This window comes from Oratosquilla oratoria, chromosome 12, assembly GCF_046742065.1.
Source record: "Oratosquilla oratoria isolate Oo_2021 chromosome 12, ASM4674206v1, whole genome shotgun sequence".
Classification (NCBI taxonomy): Eukaryota; Metazoa; Arthropoda; class Malacostraca; order Stomatopoda; family Squillidae; genus Oratosquilla; species Oratosquilla oratoria.
The window spans coordinates 46442235-46458918 of NC_134788.1; positions in this window are offsets into that span (position 1 = coordinate 46442235).

The window sequence follows — 16684 nt, forward strand, 5'->3', positions numbered from 1 at the left end:
GTGTGTAATTATGTGCCTTGTGTTGAACTGTACATTGATTTTTTTTTCTTTGCATTGTATTAAGAATCTAAAATTTTATTTGATTGTATAACATTAGTTGTATTGCAATCATATTAAGAATTATGTGATACTATATAGATTGTGTGGAGGTATGAGAGGGGAGGGGGGAGATATACATCTGGGAAATATATTTCTGACTATATAGATTGTGTGGAGGTATGAGAGGGGAGGGGGGAGATATACATCTGGGAAATATATTTCTGACTATATAGATTGTGTGGAGGTATGAGAGGGGAGGGGGGAGATATACATCTGGGAAATATATTTCTGATGTCTGAACCATTTATATAAGGACTACCTGGTGCTCTGGTGAAGTATAAGGGAATGAAAACAGTGTGGCCAAAGTCCTACATTAGGTAGGACAGTCCTGTTTTTTATCACTCTGTCATCTGTCCCGTGCCACCTCAAGCAAGACTTTAACATGTCCTTTTTGAGGCCTGTCTAAAAAGAATTATATAGATTACCTTATGTATACAAAAGCAGTAAGAACTGAAGGCCACAATGACTATTGATAAATTTTTATTATAAGTGTACAGATAGTCTTTGACTTATGATCTGTCCAACATATAACTTTTCAACTTTACAAACATCACCATTCGCCTGCATAATATATATATATATACAGTAAAAGCCCTTGTAAGCAGCATTCTATTAATTGACAACTTCAACAATCCGGCATATTTTTTCCAAGCATTAAAATATATGAAGATCTACATATATATAAAATCAATACAAATCGATTCCAACTCTGGCGCGAGGCAGATAGTGAAGAGGAAGATGACCCAGAGTCCAGTTTCATGGACAGATGCAGCGAAAGGTTAAGCAGTTTTTGTTAAGTTTGCTGAACAATGCAGTTACATGACCACACATGATGTCATGGCTGTTCACTGTGTTCAAAATGAGTTTTTGTTGCCAAGAGGCAAGAGTTGCAAGCAGATAGACATAAGAGAGTTTATGAAAGGTGGACAGATGTAAAGTATAGAACTGACCATTTTTCTGATCAGCAAAATGGGTCATTTCAAAATGACAAAATAATGTCTGCATAACTGTGTAAAATATAAAATATTATTAGTCACACAGAATTGTTGATTGTGGAGTAAAAGTTAATGAATAAATATCTACTGACTGATTTTGAAGGGTGTGGCATGTGGGAAATTAAAAAAAAAAAAATTCTGTGTGAAAATATTCTAGCACCATATTCTGTGCAAACACAAGTGGAGCCATATAAAAGAATATGGTTTGCCCTTTTCAATATCAACTGATCCTTCAAAGAAATATATAGTGACTCATTGATAGTGAAGGGTGCAGCATTTGGGAAAATATTCTAGCACTCTATTCTTTACAAATACCATTTGGAGTATATCAGACTTTACCTTTTTCCATAGCAACTGATCCTTCAAAGATGCAACAAAATGTTTACCAAAACTACTGTGATACATTTTGAGAAGGTAGATCACCATGTATTACTTGACAATGAATCATCAGAGGCAAAAAAAAAAAAAATAAATAAATAAATAAACCAAAGATAGGTCTGGATTTCAATAGTGTTTGCATACACTGCTGCCAATGCAGGTGTATACTAAGTTAAAATACAACAATGATTATTAAAATAAAAATGGCTCAAAAGAACCTTATTGCTACAAACTTTCTGGCTCCTATTTTGCACAATGAAACAAGATTTGCTACAGCTAAACTGGAAATTGATGCTGAAAATATTGTGCTCAAACTGTATGGCCATTTCAGCACCTCAGCTAAAAGAAGAGTAGAGTTAAAGGAATTCTGTGAATTTGTTGAGGTCGATAGTTGCACTTAAACCTACATAACTGTGCACTGTTTACTTTCTTTACTCATCATGAGAGGCAGCAAAATTTTGTTCTGGTGTAACTTGTAGTAACTATGAGGAAGATGTACTGGGTAGGCTCATTGAGGATGTTGAAGCAACTGACACATCGTTAGTGGTCTCTGAATCTTGCCACTTCTCTTGTTGGCTGAAGATCAGGTGATGGGGTAGCCTTAAAGTAATCAGAGATTTTTTGCTGGGCTTTTCTAGCCTGCTGTTGTTTCATTAAAGGGTGGTGAACCATGTGGAACATCTCAACTTTCAGCCAGAGGTCCACCAACTCTGTGAGCTAGGGCCAGCAGCGTGTTAGTCACATCGATCCCTGCTGCAATTGATAGTCTGAGTGCTGCTGCCGACCCTTCCTCTTCATCCACAGCTGGATTGATTGAATTCAACTCTTGCACAATTTCACCTTCTGTTTGGTGATGGTAACCAGGCAGGCCAGCATCCTCTTCTATCCAGTCCCCAGCTTCTCTACAAGAATAGAACCCTGTCCAGCTATAGCCAATATTCCAGCTACCCTTAGTTCCTCAAACCCTTCAAAATCATGAGGCTGCACTAGACTTATTTTTTCATAGGCTTTCACCAGGTATTCTTAAGTGTGGAGAAAGGCATTGCTTTCCAGGCTTCTGCCCAGTTGTAGATAAGCTAGAGCCTGTGGTACTGTTAAAGCTTGGTGCAGCAGTATTTCTGACAGGTTTACATGTTGACCACTTTCAAATGCAATGATCAAGCTCTGGATAATTTTCCCATCTGCTTTGATGACTTCTCAATATCTTTCTGTCTTGATTCTTCATAGAGTGAACCAAATGTGAGTGCCTTGTTTTTGGGTATTGTATCTCTGAATTTGGGCAGTCTTGGTTGTGGAACAATAAACCTCTCTTGGATGAAGTTGTTCAACTTTTGTCTTTTTGAGTGTGCACCTAGTAGGTAATTTTCATTGTCCTTTGTTGCAATGTTCTGCAGATCATCACATGCCTCATCTGAGAATAGCTTGAATGACTTCACTGCTGCCAGTTCATATACCTTCTTCAGACATAGTTCCAGTTTTTCTTTAAACATACAATATCTACTGATGTAAGATGGGCGTATGGCTATCTTTGCAATATCTGCCAAATCACTATACCTCTGCCATACTTCAGAAAGCTGTAAGACATGTGCCTTTATTGCCGCTGTTGTTAGTTCATCAACCATTTCATAGCTATCTGTAGTTTGTGTATTTTCTCTTGTTTTGGAAGTTTTACAAAGAAACTGCTGGTAACATGGATTGTGGTATTTTTCTTTGGGAGCTATGAGGTCAATGACCCCAGCAAGATCAACTGAAAGGCGTTGATCATATTTTATGGCTTCCAAAATCCAATCACTTGTATTCATTGTTTTTACAGATGAGATCTTGACTTTCGAAGTAGCATCTTGGCAGAACATGCATGCATTCCAATTAATAATCACTGAGGAGCTCCAACGTTGACCAGTGATGAACTTGACTGCGGCATTCTGATCCTTCTGATGGTCGTAATTGTTAGCGGGACATATCAGTTGGTTCAATCCCGGGGACTGGCACAGAATCGGTCTGACTAGAGCTAAGTACAATCGACGTTTGGTGGACAGTGTTGCGGTTTTTAAGCACTAGTCTTCCCAATACACCCTTAGCTTTCGCTCCCTGTCTGCTGAAGTGTGGAGTCCAGGTAAGGCCACTATCCAGTGTGCCACCCAGCACATAGGCATGGTCTTTCATTGGGGCGTTTGTGTTATTTATCTTAAGAGGAGTGTTCATGGTTGTTCTGTTGGTGTACTTGCAATGGAAGTATACAGGTTTGCATTTCAACGCGCTGGTATACGCCAGTGTTGTTCCAACGTGTGTGCCCCGTCTAGTATGATTTGCATTACATGTAACTCTCCCTGAAGCGTTTTGTGTCTGTTGTGAATAGTGTCGTCCACATACGAAAGAGTAAGAGCTCAATTGCGTGGGTAAGCCAGCTCTGGCAGGTCATTCGTATATAGATTGTATTGAGTGGGAGCAAGGACTGACCCTTGCAGTACTCCAGCTTTCGGCACAAAAGGTCGGGGCAGACAACCCCGCCACTTTATTCTTATTTTCCTGTCGTCCAGTTAGTTGCAGAGGAACCTTGTGAACGGCAGGGCAAAGTCGAAGTTATGATACAATTTGTACTTATGGCTTTCATGCCAGACAGTATCGAATGCCTTCTTTGAACCCATTGAGTGATCATAGAAATAACGTCATCTGGACCGCGCTTCGGCCGAAAACCAAACTGGCAGTCCCTTAGCACGTACATCGCCTCCAGATTCCCGGTCAGACGGTGGCAGAGGACGTGCTCAAACACCTTACCAAAGTACTCCAGAAAGGAGATTGGCCAGTACGAAAGGGGGGTGGAGACGGGTTTCTGGGGTTTGGGAATGAGGATGGTATGGGGGGCTTTGAAAAGCTGTGGGAAGTACCCAGAGGCTAGTGAGCTACTGTATATTATCATCATGTGTGAGATTATGTTGTCTGGCATACGTTTGAATGGGTGTACACCAATGTCTGAAGAGCCAGGTGATTTTAATTTCAAAGCCGAAATAACCCATTTTACCTTCTCCAAAACGATGGGGTAGATGAGAGGATCATCTTCATCTAGCTGAAAGATCAACAGTCTCGTCGGGAATGAGGTCACTACAGCTATTCATGAAAGAGTTAACACTGTGCAAGGTGCTAAAGCAATGTGGTCCTTGCACAGGATGAGGCTTAAAGACCACGCTGACGCCAGGTAATTTTTTTTTTTTTTGGGGGGGGGGGTGTATGCAGAGTGGTTGATGACCTTGGGTGGAGGGACAGAACTCCTCCAGCTGTCGTTTGATCGTCCTTCAGAACTTGGAAGGATCCGTCGCACAGGCGCCGGAGAGCGAAGCCATCAGTTGCTCCTCACGATGTGAATATGTAGAGTACCTCCTGCACCTGCTGTTTGCTCTTGAACATAAGCGTTGCTGAATAAACAATGCTCAGAGCAAACACATAGACATCCCTTGTTTGGTCGCATCTTGAATCTCCTGGCGGGCATTGGAGAGTACCGGTTGCTTCCCCTTCCAGGGTATTGCCGATGACAGATGCGATCAGGTCAGGGTTACCGGTAGAGAGGTAGAGAGGGGGCGCTCATCCTTTCGAGATCGTTTGGGCTTCGATCTCTGGGTCCGCGGCTCCTTGGGGGCACATGAAGGCTCCCAGTCTGAGTCCGCCGTAGGAGAACTTGCCCTCCTCCTTACACCTGGGGATTAGGGCTGGAGTGGGTTCTGAGGGAACGGGGGAGGGGGTTGACTTGGGTCGAGGGTGGAGGTGGAAGAGGTCAGGGGTTGAGGCTGAGGTGGAGGACTAGAGGGCTGCGCAAGCAGGGAGTGGGTGATGGGAACGAACCTCGCCACAGGTGGTGCAGGCGGAGTAGTGTTAGCTGCTTTTCTTCTTTCGGGGCAGGAGTTGGAGATGATACTGGGTTCCTTCACAGAGAAGACACTTGAGTTTCGCAGCCGCACATTCCCTTTAACGATGTACTTTGGACGCACACTTGGAACACCTAGTGAGCTTAGGTTGAGAGCGTGAATTATGCTTCAGAGCGTAACAGATCAAGCATTGCCTGACCTTAAGCTCCTTTATCTCTCTAACCTGTGATGGGGGCACGTACATGAAACTGATCTTGAGTCCAACCTGAAGAACTTTCTCCAGGTCTGACTTAGACTTAAAAGAAACCTTGACGGTGTCTGAGGACGGAGGCCGGAAGGCGTCGACGAAATCAACACCCGCATTCTTCTCCCTTAGGTCACGTAATATGGCGTCCTTATCTCCAAGACAGTCCAGGACTATCTTGCCTACGTACAAGGATGCTCTCACATGATCGTGGGTGGGAATGACCCGGCGGGGAGAGAATCCCAGCTTCTCCGGTCTCTCCATAGTCCTCCTCTCGAAGCAGGCGTCGAGGCTCTCTGGTCCATCAGATGGGAACAAGATATTAGTTCGACCCGTCTGGGCGAAGCGCACAGGAGCACTGCCTATTGCACCGCTTAAACGGTTGGCATCATCAATGAGCGAGACACCATCCGGGAGCGAATTGCCTCTTACGAAAACAACTTGGAAGTTAGTCTTTATGATGAGGGCGCTTGACGGTAAACCCGAAAACGAGAAACAGACACGTCAAATAGGGAAGAGCAAAGAAAGCACCTTCGGGAAAGATTGTATAAACACGAACTTCCGTGTGGCGCTTAAAAAATACTGATGGCGGGTAGTGCAGTTATGTGTTGACTTTAGTAAGTCAGATGCTTGTTATTAGTGCCTTGTGTAATAGCTGTGACCTAGAAGCAGGTACAGTTATGTGTATGTGTTTTATCTGATTTTCTTCGAAAGCACGACTCTGATAACAGAGAGCAATTACGTGTTTTCGGAAAGGTGTATGTATAAAAGTACACCACTGAAAAACAATGGATATTAACCACTTTTGTGTTTTTTGTTTACTGAAAACAATGTACTTAGGAAAAATGGAAAAGCGTTACTATCGTTTGAAATTATTGGTTGAGTTATGGGTATAAATGTGGCGAGATGCATTGAATTAAGAGAAGGTACGGAACAATGTTAGGGGCGGCTGTTCTCCTAATAGGGCCTCTGGGAAGAGACCCTCCTTTTAAAACCAGCGTCGGGCTCACAGAAGGGTTCCGTTGGATTGGATTGCCCTCTGATTGGCCGATTTCCCTTTGGCTGTGAATTTCGTGAGCGAGCTGTGAGCCTCGGCGAGTGCATAAGTCTCCGCTCGCATTGGTGACGTCATCAGTCTGGATTGGACCGGCCAGGGAAGCAGACGTCTCAGGAGCGGCCGGTGTTTGAGACAGCGTCACCACACTATCTCTTCCGGTACACCTTTTCTTCCCACTTTCCATTCTTCCAACCACTTCCTTTGTCTTCTTGACCTTGATGATATCATGGGCCGTTCTTTTATTCAGGCCATACTTTTCCATCAGTTGAGTACGTGACATGGCCCTCTAATAGTCCTAAATTATCCCAGACTTCTGATGCACAGAGAATCTTTTTCTCCCCCCTTTACACACACACACACACACACACACACACACACACACACACACACACACACACACACACACACACACACACACACACACACACGCACAGAGTCACCGGCATGTTCGGTCGGCTTTCAAACTCGTCGGATAATCTAACGTATTTCTAAATTTATCATACACCATACGATAATACGAACACAATCACTAACCCAATTTTACCACTAAAGCAACATACAATACACTGCACTCAAACAATGAATTCGTAAATGCACAAGTTACAATACTATGCCATAACCCACGGACACAGCCTCATCACAATTAACTAAGATATTAGATTTGGCGAGGGGAAGCAGATATCCCTCTTTAACAGAACACGCAATACAACTTATCTATGGTATTTAACCCATTCAACTCCGATGACAAGATGTCTTGTCATTTGGTCAAATAAAACAAAAAATCATAAAACACCAAAATGTTTGATCAAACACCAGAAAAATACGACGTCAATCCTCGCTTCGCTCGCAGCGAAGCGAGGATTGACGTCATATTTTTCTGGTGTTTGATCAAACATTTTGGTGTTTTATGATTTTTTGTTTTATTTGACCAAATGACAAGACATCTTGTCATCGGAGTTGAATGGGTTAACACTGTACATCCTATTCCGTCATTACGTGATCTTAGGTCTCACACTAACACTGACACTGGATTAATTAGGTCACAATGCAGAAATAGAAGTAGGAGGCGAAGGGAAACACGTTTAGTTTCTGGCTATCTCCCGGGGACTCTACCTAGTCTCGTGCACGCCGACTCGATCTGGCTGGTGTACGACGCAGTCGCATATGCCCGCGTACCAAAATACGTAATACCAATACTGTACATGTTTGCATAATCGAACATCACCTCCCTAACAATATGTATGTATGAGTGTGTGTGCATATCAATGCATGTATGTGTGTATGTGTGAATGCACGTATGTACGTATATGTGTGTGTATTTACCTAGTTGAATCTCATGGAAAGGGGTTGTAGTGACGTGATGCATCCTACGACCCGTCACACACTGATCAAAGAAATCTTCGGAACTAGCCTTTCCAAGTTCCCGTAGTTGGCAAGCGTAGTTCGCAAGGGTGTCCCTGCCAGCCAGCGGTCAGCCAATCAGGAACTTGGAAAGCTCCTCACGTTCCCGCCAGCCTCCTTTAAAATGTCGGCGTTTCGCCGAGATGGGCAGAACAGTACCGACCAGCGCACAAACTACATCTCGTCCAGTCTTCTAGCCGTCCCATCGAGCCTCGCCATCATCATCTGCTACCGCCTCGCTGATGTTAGGCTCCACGTCCAGCTATAACCATAAGCTCCACTAAGCTGTGGCCTTAGTCCGAGCTTCACCTATATTTCTCATGTGACACTTCTAGTGTCGCACCCTGTGGCTAATTACCAAAAGAAAGAGATTAGATATTTTGTGTTGATTTTCATTTGTCCTGCCGTTGTTCCGAACCAAATACTACTACAGGGTGGTGTCCCGTCCTTGTATCTCGCAGTGTCTAAATTGTTCTTAAAATTGTGTACAGTTTTTGCACACACTATTGTTTCGTCTAGTTTGTTCCATATATCCATCACTCTGTGGGTAAAGCTGTTCTTTTTCAGGTCTCTCCTATAACTGCCCTTTTTTGATTTTCCTCCCATGTCCCCTTGTAATTCTCTTATCCCAATTTAGTAAGTCTTCTCTATCAAGGACTTCCATGCCTCTCATGATTCTTTAGATAGTCAACAAGTCACCCCTTTCTCTTCTTTGTTCCAGAGTCAGTAATTCTAGTCTTGGCAATCTCTCTTCATATGGCAGTTTTCAGAGTGTTGGGTGTTAGTGTTAGTGTGTATTTACCTAGTTGTATTTTACGGGAAGGGGAGCTATGCTCGTGGTGTATTCACCTCGGATCTGCTGCAGTCTCTGTCGAGACAGAGACTGCAGCAGATCCGAGGTGAATACACCACGAGCATAGCTCCCCTTCCCGTAAAATACAACTAGGTAAATACACACTAACACTAACACCCAACACTCTGAAAACTGTCCTGTGTGTGTGCGTGTATTTACCTAGTTGTATTTTGCGGGAAGGGGAGCTATACTCGTGATGTCCCGCCATTGTATCTCGCAGTGTCTATTTTGTTTTTAAACTCATGAATGGTTTTTGCGCATACTATTTCATTATCCAGTTTGTTCCAAGTGTCCAAAACTCTATGTGGAAAACTGTTTTTCTTCAGTTCTCTTCTATAGCTATGTCTTTTGATTTTCTTTCCATGTCCTCTTGTGTTTCTTTTGTCCCAGTTAAGTAAGTTCTCTCTATCAAGTATATCTGTGCCTTTCATGATTCTGTAGATGGTCAATAGGTCACCTCTCTCTCTTCTTTGCTCCAGTGTCGGTAACTCCAGTTTAGCCAATCTCTCCTCGTATGATAAGTTTGCAAGTGCAGGTGCCATTTTTTTTAGCTGCTCTTTGGATTCTTTCTATTTTCTTTATATTCTTTTTGGTACTGGGGGACCACAATGTCGCCGCATACTCTAATCTAGGCCTTATCAATGTAACCAATATTTTTTTTTATCATGTCTTCGTCCAAGTATGTAAAATGCCACTTTTATTGATCTTAGCAAGTTGTAAGTCTCCCCGACAATTTTGTTAATCTGTATATCATAGGACAAGTCGTTCGTGAGAATTACACCCAAATCTTTTTCGGATCCTACTTTACTTCCTTGGTTCCAATTGTATATTTTCCTGATATTCTGTTTTTGCTTTTTCCAAACTCCATTATGCTACACTTCTTAGTATTAAAGTCCACTTCCCATTTCTGACTCCAGTTCCATACCCTATTTAGGTCTTCTTGCAGTGCTTCACAGTCCTCATCAGTTTCTACTTTCCTTAACAGTTTGGCGTCATCAGCAAAGAAGCTCATGTAGCAGTTCACGTCCTCGTCCATGTCATTCATATAGATAGCAAACATTATTGGTGCCAGTACAGATCCTTGCGTGTGCGTGTGTGTGTGTGTGTGTGTGTATTTACCTTGTATTTACCTAGTTGTATCTTACGGGAAGGGGAGCTATGTTCGTGGTGTCCCGTATTTATATCTCGCAGTATCTAGTTTGCTCTTAAATTCGTGTATGGTTTTTGCACACACTATTGTTTTGTCCATTTTGTTCCAGATGTCTACCATTCTGCGTGGAAAACTTTTTTTCAGGTCTCTTATATAACTATTTTTTCTTTTTAATGTCCTCTTGTGTTTCTCTTGTCCCAATTTAAGTCCTCTCTATCAAGGACTTTGTGCCTTTCATGATTCTAAATGGCGAGTAGGTCGACAATCTCTCATCATATGGCATGTTTGAAAGTGCTGGGGCCATTTTTGTGGTTGCTCTCTGGATTTTTTTTTTTTTTTTTTTTTTTTTTTTTTTTTTTTTTTTTTTTTTTTTTTTTTTTTTTTTTTTTTTTGTCGCAGCATACTCCAGTCTAGGTCTTATCAGTGTGACTAATATTTTTTAACCATTTCTTCGTCTAAATAGGTAAAAGATGCTTTTATCGGTCTTAGCAAGTTGTAGGATTCTCCGACAATTTTGTTTATTTGTTTATCAGGGGACAAGTCGTTTGAAATTATTACTCCCAGGTCTTTTCCAAATCCCACTTTCTTCACTTCCTTTGTTCGAATTATATTGTCTTGATTTTTTTTTTCTGAACTCCATTATGCTACATTTCTTAATGTTAAAGTCTACTTCCCACTTCTGACTCCATTTCGGTTTTCACTTTCCTCAACAATTTACCATAGTCTGAAAAGAAGCTCATGTAACATTCACATCTTCATTCATGTCATTCACATAAATAGCGAACATTATTGGAACCAATACTGATACCTGTGGTACTCCACTAATCACCCCCTAACTTGAACACTTTTCTCTGAGTATTGTTCTCATTTTTCTACCATGCAAGAAATCCTCCATCCAGTTTAGTGAGTTACCTTGTATACCTCCCATGTGTGTGTGTGTGTGTGTGTGTGTGTGTGTGTGTGTGTGTGTGTGTGTGTGTGTTTACCTAACTGTATTTACCTAGTTGTATCTTACGGGAAGGGGAGTTACGCTCGTGGTGTTGTTGTGATATGGTTCGGACTAGCCAGGGAAATGAAACTCACAGTATCTCTACGCACTCGGTTTTTATTTAACTCGAAAAGGGATGAGCTTGAGAGCAGAGAACTTGAAGCTTGGAGATGACTGCTGCTTAGAGAGGAGTACTGCTTGTGGGGGAGAGCTGCTTGTGGAGGAGAGCTTCTTGTGGAGGAGAGTTGCTTGATGTGGAGAGCTGATTGTAGAGAAGAGCTGCTTGAAGGGAAGAGCTGCTTGAAGAGAAGATCTGCTTGAAGATGTCGTGTCCTGGAGTGAACTCTGAATCCTGAATTCTGAATTCCTAGGAAAGACCACCCGCTTGCGCGGAATCGGTTTTTGTGGGAGGGGAAGAATGTCTGTAAGAAAATGAAAAGATAGTGTATTAAAGAGGTCTGTGAGTGAACTGATCTCTCGGCTTGGTCCCTCTCCTTATAAGGAAGGCTAGAGCGGACCCAGGCAACTTGTGCTGGGTCCTGATTGGCTCGTTTAATTTTCTTCTGGACGCTCTTGCTCACTACGCTTGCCCACTATGACAAGCGGGGCACGTAGGCCTAAGTTGAGTGTCTGCCGACCGGTCTCCGGCGAGTTTTCTGGGTTTCTGATTGGTCAGCTGCCTTGCGTTCGGACGTCCTTGCTGAGTATGCTTGCCCACTATGGGGCATATAAAAGCTTTGGTCGGGATGCGTTGCGGTCAGTCTGGTCTAGACTGGCGGGGCGTCGCCACATTACTCCCCCCCCCCTCTTTGGGAGCGAGCGCCGCGGAGGTAGGGCGAGACGCGAATGGTGTGGCAGAATCGGGCCGGCCTTTTTATCACTCGACCGGAACGGGTGATTGTGCCATCAGATGGCATCTCCGGAGAGGACGGCCTGGATGTTGGAGAAGGCGGCGGCAGCGTGCTAGAGGCATGGTCGCTGTGTTGGCGAGGGTGGTCCGGCTGGGCATAGAGCTGTGGGGATATACGGTTAGGCGAGAATGGTTGCAATGAAGGGGAGAGTGAATTCGGAGGGAAGTTAGGGTCTTGGGGGCTGGGGGGAACACTGGTGGTGGGATGCAGGGTTGGCCTGGGTGATGGAGGGGGCGGTTGCCGCGAGGAATCTGACTGAGCCTGGCCGTGTGGGGTTGAGGAATCATGTGGAAAGGGGTGGCCTGAAGAGACGAGTGGTCCCGGGGGAGCGGTGGTGTCTTGAGGTTCGGGGGGAACACTCGATATGGGGCGTTGCTCAGTGGTGGGGATGGGGTAAGGACCATGTTGCAAGAGAAATTGGAGGTGATGGGTAGCGTTGGTAGGGGAAGAAAAGGGGGAGGTAAGCTGGCTTAAGCCTGTCGATGGAGATGCGATCTGGCTTAGCACCTCGGTGGATGAGGAAGTGTTTCGCCGATCTGCTGATGACTTTGAAGGGTCCATCGCACGGCCGTTGGAGAGCGGTTCGCCTGGAGTCCCGCCTGATGAAAACGTAGTCACTAGCGGCGAGGGCCGGGGGGGAACATGCACTGGCTTTGATTGTGGCATCCGAGGTGGTGGTGGGCGGGTGTTGGCGAAGGTCTCCTTGATGAGCTGAAGGAGGGTGTAAAGATCGGAATCGCCAATGGCGGGGGTGGCAATCTCCCCAGGAAGGCGAAGGTTTTCAGCGTACACTAGCTGAGATGGAGACACGTCACTGTCGACTTTGGAAGTGTTGCGAATGGAGAGGAGCACTAGGGGGAGGGCGTCAGCCCAGTTGAATGAAGATTGCTGTGCCTTGAGCGGCTCCTTCAGCTGGCGGTGGAATCTTTCTACTAGTCCATTGGTTTGAGGATGGTAGGCGGTAGTCCGGTTGCGGTTGGTACCAAGGAACTTCAGCATTCTGACCCAGAGATCAGATTCGAACTGGGAGCCCCTGTCGGTGACAATGGTGTGGGGGGCGCCGAATCTGGATACCCAACCGGAGAGGAAAGCACGGGCTGTTGTCTCGGCAGATATATCCGGGAGAGGGATCGCCTCTGGCCACCTGGTGTACCTGTCGACGCACGTGAGCAGGTAACGCATGCCACGGGACGGTGGAAGGGGGCCCACAATATCTACATGGACTGATTGGAAGCGTGCTGTGGGTGTAGGGAAACGTTGGAGTGGGGCGTGGACGTGGCGCGTGACCTTTGAAGACTGGCAGGGAAGACAGGTGCGGGTCCATTCTCTGACGTCTTTGTTGATGCCTGGCCAGACGACCCGATCCGTGAGGAGACGTTGTGTTGCCCGGATACCAGGATGACTGCGGTCGTGGAATGCCGAGAACACATCCTTACGATGACAGGCGGGGATGTACGGCCGGGGTTTGCCTGTAGAGACGTCACACCACAATGGTACAGGAGTGTTGGGGAGCTGTCGGAGCTGCAGGGAGGAGGTGTCATGCAGGCGTAGGAGACGGAGTTCCTCGTCGTTACCCTGGGAGGCGGCGATGCGGGCGTAGTCGACGTGGTGGTGATCGGGGAGGATGCTGGAGGTAATTCTGAACAAGGCGTCGGCCACTCACTTGGTTGTCCTCTCCCTTGATGTACTCAATGTATCAAATTGGGATAGGAATGACAGCCGCCGAGAGACTCTTGGTGAGTGGTGGTCGGAGATCCTATCCAGTGCATGGGTGAGCAGTTTTATGGTCGGTAAGGCTGGCAAATGGCCGGCCTTCTAAGAAATAGAGGAAGTGCTTCACGGCTGAAAATATGGTCAGAAGCTTCCTGTCGAATGCACTATAGCGCATTTGGGAAGGATCCAGTCGTTTGGAGAGGAATGCAATCGGCTGGAGCTGTCCGTTGACCCTCTGCTGGAGGGCTGCGCCTATCGCTGTGGAGGAGGCATCGGTGGTAAGGAAGGTGGGGGCGTGGGCCACTGGGTAGGACGGGCGGGCAGCCTGTGTAATAGCAACCTTGACCTGCCCAAATGCTTGGGTAGCTTCAGGAGACCACTTCACGGGTACGACCGCTTGGAACGGTTCTTGGTGAGGTCGTTCAGTGGTGCGAGTTTGGCGGCTGCATCGGGGATGAATCTATGATAGTTGACAATCCCAAGGAATTGGTGCAGCATCTTGACGGATGATGGCTGTAGGAAGTCTATGATGGTATCCACCTTCTGAGGGAGAGGGTGCAGGCCTGCTGTTGAGATGCGATGTCCAAGGAAATCGAACGATGACACTCCTAGGAGGCACTTGGACGGGTGGATACGGAGGCCATACTCTTGCAGTCGGCGGAAGAGAAGGCGGAAGTTTTGGCGGTGTTGGTCGTGATTGTCAGACGCCACCAATATATCATCGATGTAGACGGTGACGAAGTTGAAGTCTCTGAGGGTGTGGTCCATAAACCGCTGGAACGTCTGGGCAGCATTACGCAGGCCAAACGACATCATGTTCCACTCGAAAAGACCGAACGGCGTGACGATTGCTGTCTTCTGGATGTCCTCTGGTGCCACAGGAATCTGGTGGAACGCCTTAACCAGGTCGATCTTGGAGAAGACTTGCTTCCCGGCGAGCTTGAAGTGGAAGTCTTGGGAGTGGGGAATGGGATAGCGGTCGGCCTTGGTGATGCGGTTAAAATGGCGATAGTCGCCGCAGGCCCGCCACTGGTTGGGTGGTGGAGGTGACTTGGGGACCATGTGGAGTGGCGATGCCCACCCATTCTCCGATGGGCGGATGATGCCTTGGTCAAGGAGGTCTTGGAATTCCTCTTTGGCAGCGACCAACTTCTGTGGGGAGAGGCGTCGAGGCTTGCTGTAGACCGGCGGGCCGATTGTTTGAATGTGATGCACGATGTTGTGGGGGCGGGTAGTGGTGGCCTTGCATGGAGACGTCATCTGAGGAAAATTTTGCAGGATGTGTGTGTATTCGCCAGCTTGCTGAAGGGAAGATACCTTAGAAGAGGCGTTGGAGGTGGTTCCTGGTATGCGTCTTGTTGCATGGTACAAGCAGTTATCCTTAGCGCTGACTGCCATTTTGTAGTATTGTAGGAAGTCGTAGCCAAGAATGGGTTGACGGACATCTGCGATAACGAAGGTCCAAGGGAACTTGCCATTCTTGAGGTCCAGGACGCTGTAGTGGCTGCCGTACGTGGCGATGGGTGTACCGTTGGCCGCAAGCAGGTCGTACGACGGAAGGCTTGTACCTTGGCTCGGGTCTCCCGTTGGAGGCATGATGCTGACGGCTGAGCCAGTGTCCACCAGGAACGATAGGCCAGTATGATTATCGCGCACTGAGAGGAGGGTGTGGGTCTGGTTAGCGGGGGTGGGAGTGCTTACCGACCCCCGCGTCTGGAGTTTCCCGACCAGCTACAAGGTCGTGTACACTTGAGCGCCTTGTTGCCGAAACGGGTATGGTACCAGCAGGGGCCACTATCCTGTCCCGGGACGGTGCTTCGTGGTGTTTGATGGCGTTCCTTTTCGTCCAAAAACCGACTCAGCAATTTCTTCATGTCGGTGATTTCCTGCCGTAGCTGCTGCACACTTTGGTCGTTGGCATTGTACGATGAAAGCGTGGTTCCACTCACTGCACTGATGTCTAAGGGACAGCTGGTTGGGGGATTGTACCCGTGAATCCCGCGATCACTAGCATCTGGTTTCTCACTGCGCACTTCACTTATATTATGTACCGCATCGTCACTGTAAATGATGCTCCTCGCAGGGAGCGTGGCGTGTATCGTAGCTTGTAGGGACCTAAGGAGCTGGTACATCCTGTCGGCGATGGAGCAGTAGGTTTCGTCGTCATTGTCGGCAGCTAGGGTTTCCAGATTTAACTGGAGGGCCTCCGGCATCTTGGCGAGGTGTAATGACCGAAGGAGTTCCTTGAGCAACTTCACCTTTGCCCATGCGTTAAGGATGACAGTTCTCCTGGAGAGTTGGGATGATCGGTCGTCTCCGAGTTCGCTGTGCTGGATTTCCCTGTACAGCTCGTTATCGGGCCTGGCGTAGTGTTTCCTCAAGGCAGTCTTGAGGGCTTCACACTTATCTTCCGCCGGTGGTGAACTGATGACGTCACGGACGAGAGCAATGACGTCCGTCGGTAGCGCGGTGATATATGCTCCGAAGGCTTGTTTGTCCGGCACGTTGGTCTGGGTGGCTAAGTACGCTTCGGTGTGAACTGGCCAGCTCTCCAAGTCATGGGAGAAACTTGGAAGTTTAACCTGTGAGTTTGCCATCTTCCTGGTTGTCCTCACTCGGGGTCACCACTTTGTTGTGATATGGTTCGGACAAGCCAGGGAAAGGAAACTCACGGTAACTCTACGGTTTTTATTTAACTCGTAAAGGGATGAGCTTGAGAGCAGAGGAGAACTTGAAGTTTGGAGATGACTGCTGCTCAGAGAGGAGTACTACTTCAAGAGGAGGGGTGCTTGTGGAGGAGAGCTGCTTGTGGAGGAGAGTTGCTTGATGGGGAGAGCTGCTTGTAGAGAAGAGCTGCTTGAAGGGAAGAGCTGCTTGAAGAGAAGATCTGCTTGAAGATGTCGTGTCTTGGAGTGAACTTGCGACTTGCAAGGTAAGACCACCCGCTTGCGCGGGAACGGTTTTTGTGGGAGGGGAAGAATGTCTGTAAGAAAATGAAAAGATAGTAGTGTATAAAAAAGGGCTATTGGCAGGGGCTG